The 7,998-nt window shown below is 34.2% G+C and overlaps 1 pseudogene; it reads right to left on the bottom strand.

The window, feature by feature from the left end:
- Window positions 1-1,821: 1,821 nt before the first annotated feature.
- LOC116120126 lies at window positions 1,822-3,452 on the bottom strand (annotated as a pseudogene).
- Between the last annotated feature and the right edge of the window lie 4,546 nt (window positions 3,453-7,998).

Genomic DNA, 7,998 nt, shown 5'->3' with positions numbered 1-7,998 from the left:
TGGCGTCGGTGACGATGGCAAGCATCGAACGTGATGAAACCCAAGGTTTTTGCTCGCCAACGTGTCTTGGCTATTGGTTGCCAGCGATGAGATGTCACGCTTGTGGAGAAGGAGATCGGGAAGAAGCGTCAGAAAGTTGATCGACACGGTGAGGCGTGTGGGACGACGAACAATGATGATCTTTTGGTGGTTTGACACGAGGCGAGAGAGAGACGAACAGGCTGGTGTTGTCAAATCTCAGAGTCACCACGGAGGCAGCCTAAACTCATTGAAAAAGATCACCAGAAAAAAAAAATCGCCAAAACAGAAAAGAAGAAGAGAGAAAAAAAAATTCTAAGGTTTCTAATTTCTTGCTCTGGAACCATGTGAAATCAGAAGAGATTTTTACTTACAATTATTGTGAAAAGAAAAACACCAATATAACACATCCAAGAATCAAAATGGGAATAAATAATCTAGTTTCCTAATCTAGAAATCTGATTCTAATATACCAGATTTGTACAACTCATGGTGTTCAAATCACGATTCGTATCGTGTATCGAAAACCAATTTTTCGAATCGTGTATCGTATCGTAGGATACGCCTTTAAAAAAAATAATAAAATAAAAAAAATTTCTAAAAAATAATATCATCCTCAAATTAATTAACGGATTTTATGATATTATGGCTTTAAATTATAGTATTACAAAATCAAAAAATCACAAAATTAAGAATTTATATCATTTCATTTCAACCATTCATATCATTTCCAAATCAATGTTAATATATATATCTCCACTTGTGTTATTATTATCATACAAAAGAGCAAACAATTTCCTCTTTACTTCTTTCTACAAATAGGTATATTGGAGGGTTTTAGTGAACGGGTTGGAACTAGATCGAGCCAAAAAATTTTTGCGCCTTCGACTCAAATTAATAAATATCAATTTGTATCAATATTTTTAAGGATACAAAACCAATACATATGTATCGTAGGAACATATCAACATACCAAAAGGTTTATGATATACTTTTGTACGTACGTTAATGACCCATATCGAATCATATCGTAGGGTATGTATCGCATATCGCAGGATACTATAACCCATGGTACAAACTCAACAAATCCAATAATTTTCAAGTGAAATGGAAATGATAAAAAGTTCTGCCAAAAAGTATCATCTAATATGGAGGATTCAACAAGTCCAAACATGCTAAGGTTATAATACAATAAATCATTGTCCAACAAACTAATGCAAACCATATTTTGAAAGAACTTGCAGCCATAGCCAAGCAAAAGGAATAATAAGTTCTTAAATCATGTCTATATAATAATTATAATTTTCGGTAGAGAGATTACATCCAAGCTATGAATGAACCTAGACAGGTACCTTAGTGCACACTATACAGTATCAGGGAAGACAGGTTTCAGAGGAAAACAAAATCATACAAAGTTAATGTTACGTGGCCAAAATCATACAAGTTAATGTTAGTGGCCAAATAAATGAGCTATGAAAATGAAGCAGTGTATGTAAAATGTTGAGAAAAGATAGAACCTCATGAATTAACTATAATTAACTATGAATGAACCTGAAAGACAAGTCAATTGCCCATATACAATAGTGTCTATAGCGTGGCAACAAAAACTAAAGATCAAATCCTTTACAACAAATGTATATGAGAATGAGCAAAAGAAGTTAGCTTTCTCTATAAGTGAGATTATATTCATGATTGTCATAAATCCTCCATGTTCTAAAAATCTTTGTTTCATCTCATGGAGAAAACAATGAGGGCCTTAAAACAAAAAATAGTGTGCTCCATATAGTACGGGAAAATAACTATCTAATCAAACAAGGAATATGTGCTCATAAATCCTCCGAGATAAAGTAAAATCCCAATCACATAACAAGTAGCAATTTCTATACACCTTGAAGTTCAAATATATCACAAAGATAAAAATAAAGAAAAGCCAGCACGAACTAGGTGAAACTTTCATGATAGGAAAAAAACTTATCTCAACAAACCAGAAGGCACACCTAGGCAGCTGCAACAGCTTCTTTGCTTCTTTGAGCCATACAAAGTACTTACTTGTAACTTGTACAGCTTCAGCAGATCCGTAATTGACTTCTCATCCCTAAGAAATCTCTTCTCTTTCTCTCTTTCAGCTTTCATGCTGAAATTTCAGCTGCAAGAGATTTATGAACTAGATTCAGCTCCCCTTACTCCTGCTCTAGTAGCCACTTTTAACATCATCTATTCTTCATAATCTTATGTGCCTTGCAAACAATTGAATATGCTTTTCCTCAAGATCTGCATTCCTCCATAGCCATCTGCTTGCTTCCTTCAACTCTTCTGTACATTGCTTTTTGCATCAAGTTCTGTTTTTGTTGCGGCTAAGGACACTGCTAGCTTCAAGTTCGATCCCAATTCTTCTGCAAGAGAGATCCACTTGCTTCTACCTAGTCGTGGATTTCTTTCGCGTTCAAGTTTCTCCCTTAGCAAATCTTCGGCTGACTCTGGGATTGTAGCAAGGTGGTACTAGATTGGGATCACATGATTAGTCAATTGCAAAATTGAGTTTCGTTTACGAGCAAAATGAAGAAGAGTCTATATAATACTGTAACCGGCTTCTTAAATCTTGAATCTCTTACACAACATTCCCTTTCACCCAAATCACAGAAATTCTGATAATGTTCCAGCTGTTCTTGAACTCTATGAGTTCAATTTTTGTCCTTAAAATTTTCAGGATGGTTCTCAAACTTTTCCTTCAGAAGCTGTGTAAAAAATAAGGTAAGATATATGCACAAAAATAATTAATGTTACTTTAAAATAAATTTATACTTTGGTAAGTAATCCTTCTACCTCAAAGATTAAGTTCATAAGTACAACCTATAAAGTATTTAAAGCTACAATTGTACCCGCACGTATCTCATATGAAATGGATGCAAACACAGATGCCAAACAAATAAATATAAAATACAAATGTAAAATGAAAACATGTGAAACTTGGTAGGGATTGAAAGTAAGTGTTTAGCTTACTACTAGTTAAGTGATTGTAACCAAAAAACTTAGGTGATATTTTTTAGCTCTAACATACCTATGCCATGCATGGGGATACAAATTTCTTCCATGAACTCCTCAGTTGGCAAAACACCATCATAAGAACTTCAGGCGCAGAATTTTATCCTCCTTTGTCTGTCCTTAATGCATTGCATTCTCTCTTCATGCTTGTACTGTTGCACCTGCAAAGAAATGCAGAAAAAGTCACCAATGAAAAACAAAAAAAAGAAGAAAAAGAAAGCATTATATAGTCAGGTTAAAACTACTAAAAGACATACCAAACGCTTAAGGTGCTTAATTTTGAAGTTCGCTTGGCCAAAGAAGTCCTCTAGTGCCATTCTTCCTCCCAACGGCTCTACCAAAACCTTCTCCACTGCCTGAGCGAAAAAGAAACAGTAAATGCAAGCAGTCATGAATGTTAAATAATCCAAATGCAGCTGAATCATTATACTTACTTGTGGAACTTCTTCATGGACTTGTCAGCAGATTGTGAGTCTCAAAAGGTACAACTGAAGATTTGAGAGTCATTCCCTCATTGACATCTACTGTTTCTGCAATGGTTACATAAGAATAATTATGTATCTGCTTTTAGCATCTCATCATTTTGAGAAGTTTGCCACCACATCAAACTTGGCAACAGGCAAAACTAGTTTAAATTCAGTGGGTCTTAATGAGAACCTGAATGATGATCGCTCAAATCCTGAACTCGGTGGGTGGCTAGCAATAATTTCAAGGCCACGATGGAGGCTAGCTGCCAAGTGCTCAGTTGTTGCAGCAGAATTCCTTCTTGTTTGCGTGAAAATAGCATTGATAAGCTGCTTTTCATGGACTTTTTAAGAAAACATATCCACAGTGTCTAGGCAGACTTATTGTCATCATTAGATCTTTCTGGGATGCACTTAGCATTGATGATGTCCTCAGGCTTTTCCTGCTATTGTTAATTCTGCGTGAAATACTTGGAGGTTGGAGACTAAGACATGGAGATACATCAATTCGAACTATGCCGAGACAAGGAGACACACAATCACAGATCCATTTTTAGATCATCAAGCATATCTTCTCCTGAAATTTCTCTGGAAAAAACTAGCCAAAGGATCAGAGATGTGGGCATGAAGATCCATGTCTCACTGAATTGTAGTGATCCTTTGTCTAGCAATCCACTGACAGAAGAGCTAAGAGCTTTTTCTCTCAAGAGGTCACAGTGGAGCCCAGAACATGTGAATCAACATTAAACTGTTGGTTCCTTGGTAGTATGATTTATGTCAATACCATTAGAAAGGCCTGAAGTTATTGTAATAGATTCAGCACAATAACAATCATGAGTTCATTTTTTCAGAGCACAACTTGTTCAGATATTCCCTCTTCCATTAACCTGTATCCTCGAACCTTTTTCTTTAATACAGAAGTTTCAGAAGTGTTAAGCTGAGGCTCAGAAAAAGATCCATTTTCAGATACCTCTAATTTTGAATGAGATTAATCGTTTTCTCTCTCCCTCTGTAATTTTTTGCTATCTTCACCACCTGTTAATTGCATATCTACATGGTCGCAAGATCTTCTCAAAAGCATCCTCATCAATTTCCATCTCGTCATCCCATCATTATCAAATGAGGTAATGGTCAAGGATGAGTAAGCAACATTTTATATATTCAAAGTCTACGAGCCCAACCGGCTGAGCAACCTCCATTTGCGTCTGTCTATACACAAATATTCACTGGCGAATATAATTATCTTCATCAAAATATCAAAAACAAGAGCATACCCTTAGTTGCCGTATCACTTCACGCAGGTAATTGACATAATCCTGCATTACTTCATTAAAAACTGCCTTGGCACGCTGTGCAAATCTCAGTGTATTTCACTCTTGCAACTGCATTATTACTTATCTGAGCTTCCACAAATGGAGGAAAAAGGAAAAAAAATAGGGAGGAGCAAGAGGAAAAAGGTTTCTTCTATTGACACAAAATCTGCCGTATTACCTCTGCACAGGAGAAACAGCACAGATCATTGCTATTTTGTATTGCCACCAAGAGATTTCTGCATAGAATGTCAACTAGAGTCTTATAGGAATATGCCTTTGCTTTCCCGTTGAGAAACTTCAGCAAGAATATTTATCAAATTCCTGCAAGTCCAATAATAAAGCTTAACCAAGCAAGGCTAAAAGAATGTTTCTCGTTAATAAAATTGTCCTTGACAATGCCAATAGAAATGAAACAAAGAAGCACAGAAGCCCCTCTTCTGCTAGTCACAAAGTGATCATAGGTAACAATGACAAAAAGACAACTTACCAATAATCTGTATGTAAATTTCTCACCTTATTTATAGCATGATCCTGTTATTCATGATCAAATTATATACATTTTACTCATTTTCAATACTTACATGCTTATGAGCTCTTTAGACCTGAGTTTTTGAAATGAAAAGAACACTTACCATGATAACAATACATATTAAAGTAATGGAATCATTAGTCATGATGTAATTTTAACAGTTTCACAAATTCTGTAGCGTATTGTTGATAGTTATCCATCATATATTATATTGCTCAAATAGGTTATCCTTGCCTTCCCAGATCCTCATTTCTTCATTAGAAAAATGACCCACAGTTAAATTTATAACTAAATCAAGCTCCATATCTAGTTTGTTCTTGTCAATTAGAAACTACATCAGAATTCAGGGATAAGACTTATCAAGTATCCTGTTATGTTATTTCTATTACTCTGAAGCAAAATCAAGTCACAATGTGTAATATCAACAGTTTCGTAAATTCTCATACCATCATTGTTGATATGTGTTGGTATCTATTTTATATGAACATTTCTCAAATGAGTTTTTCTTGCTTTCAAAGATCCTCATTTATTTGATTTACAAAAATAAAAAAAATTCTTAACTACATCAAGCTAAGTTATCCACTTTGTTTTTGTCTAATAGAACTACACAGAATTTACGAGCAAGACCTTTAGTAGCACTGCACTGTATATTATTGCCATTAAATCCTTTTTTCCTAAAAAAAAAATAATAATATAATAATAAATAAATAATAAAAGGATAGAGAGAGATTTTCAGGTATCTGGCCTTTTAAAAAATTCTATCAAAAAAAAATATCGATTGAGGTTTTTGTGCAATAGATCTAGTAGGTATTTCTAATTGTGTGAAAGCTAATTATGTTTAAGTAATGAAAAACAGAATTGAAATATACATAGAAAAAAAAAAAAATTAGATTTATTTTTCAAACCACTAATTCTTTTGTCTATAATTTTTAATTTAATGGAAATTGCATAAGTCTCAGTACATGTGAACTGCATTAGCATGTTCCCATGACAATACAAATGATTTTGACAGTAATTCACTGTTTCGTTTTTTTTCATTTGTGTTTATTTGATTTCTACGTTTCTAGTACAAAAGTTCTTTAAATTCTAGTCTCATACACCAGGATGATACACTTGGTCAAAATTGACATTTTTTTTTATCAAACTATATTGCTGTACAGACGCAAGAAGAAAAGTGCATTAAACAGCACCAAGATGTAGATCAAGAGACAGGCACCAGAATCTAAAGATTACCTTATAAAGTACACATGTAGAATCAAGTGAAACTATAACTAAGACCCATGTTGCTGCAAACCTCAAATTCTCATTATCAGAAAAAGAAAATACAAAAGGCATGTGAAACGTACCAAGTGTGGAGAGAGAACGATTAATATTTCAGCTTCTTTCAAGCGTTCCTCGGCAGCACCAGTTAATTTCTGTCTTTCTGACCCAGCTAGATCGACAAGATTTGTTTACTTGTAAACCTGCTTATACCATCTACCTTGCTCTAAAAGACACAAGATATTTATATTCAAACCATAAATATTAAGTCTTAAACAATCAAATTCATCTTGAAATATAAAAAGATACATATTGCTGGAATTATTTGTTTTAACCAAAAAAAAAAAAAGTACATGAATGAAAAATGTCTCATACTTGCTAAAGTTAAAGGTAAGACTTTCTGATTCATATATAAATACTTATAGTTTTCTAACAATACATTAAATTAAACAAAAATATAATAGCTTGGGTAACAAATTACAGAAAATAGAACATGGTACAAGAATGCATTCAAAACAGAAATAGCTGAAAAGTGGACAAGTGATCTAATTTTTTACAAAATGTACTAATTTAAAACTGAAATAAATTCCAGATGCATAATACTAGGGGAGTTAAAAGAACGATTTGGAATCGGAACCGGTGGGTATCGGGGTTTGGTTTCGGTTCTCATCCCAGGTTCCGGTTCCAGTTCTGTACATGTAGGAACCGAAACGGATCTGCATAGTGTTGGTTCCGATTCCAGTCGGTTTTGGTTCTACCGCTACCCATTCAACCACTATTGACTTTACAAAAAGAGAATTTATAAATTAATTAACTAAAATCATTACATAAATATAATTGAATTGCATATTAGTACTAAATTTACCTAGGAAATAAAAAACTATATCTGGGCCATAAAAAGTTAAGGCGAGAGCCTTCAAAGCACATATATTACACCACAAGTCCATATTTACACGCGCATACAAGAAGTTGCTCAAGTTTCCACTTTTTAAACCCCACCCTTAACGGGGTCTTTTTGTCCTCCAAGCTAAAACAAAAGCCCTTGTCCCTCATCTTTTCCAATCGCCCAATTTAGTTCATTTCTAGCGGATCAGATTTCCATTTCGTGGGTTAATTATGTTAATTTCATGAGTTTCTATTTTTTGGAATTTAATTATGTAATTCTTGGGGTTTTATTTTTGGTTATTGTGAGTTGATAATTGAAAGATTCTAACCAAGATGGTGGGGCGAAGAGTTTTGATGGAGGTGGAGAGAGTTTTGATTGCGGTTGTTAAGTTGGAGGGGGAGGGGTTGATTTCTATTTTGTACGAAATATTGAAACCTGCAATTTTTAGGTTAATTAGGCAAAACCCAGGGTTGTGAAATTTTTCAC

This window comes from Pistacia vera, unplaced genomic scaffold, assembly GCF_008641045.1.
Source record: "Pistacia vera cultivar Batoury unplaced genomic scaffold, PisVer_v2 Contig926, whole genome shotgun sequence".
Taxonomy (NCBI): Eukaryota; Viridiplantae; Streptophyta; class Magnoliopsida; order Sapindales; family Anacardiaceae; genus Pistacia; species Pistacia vera.
This window is presented reverse-complemented; position numbering and strand designations above follow the sequence as displayed.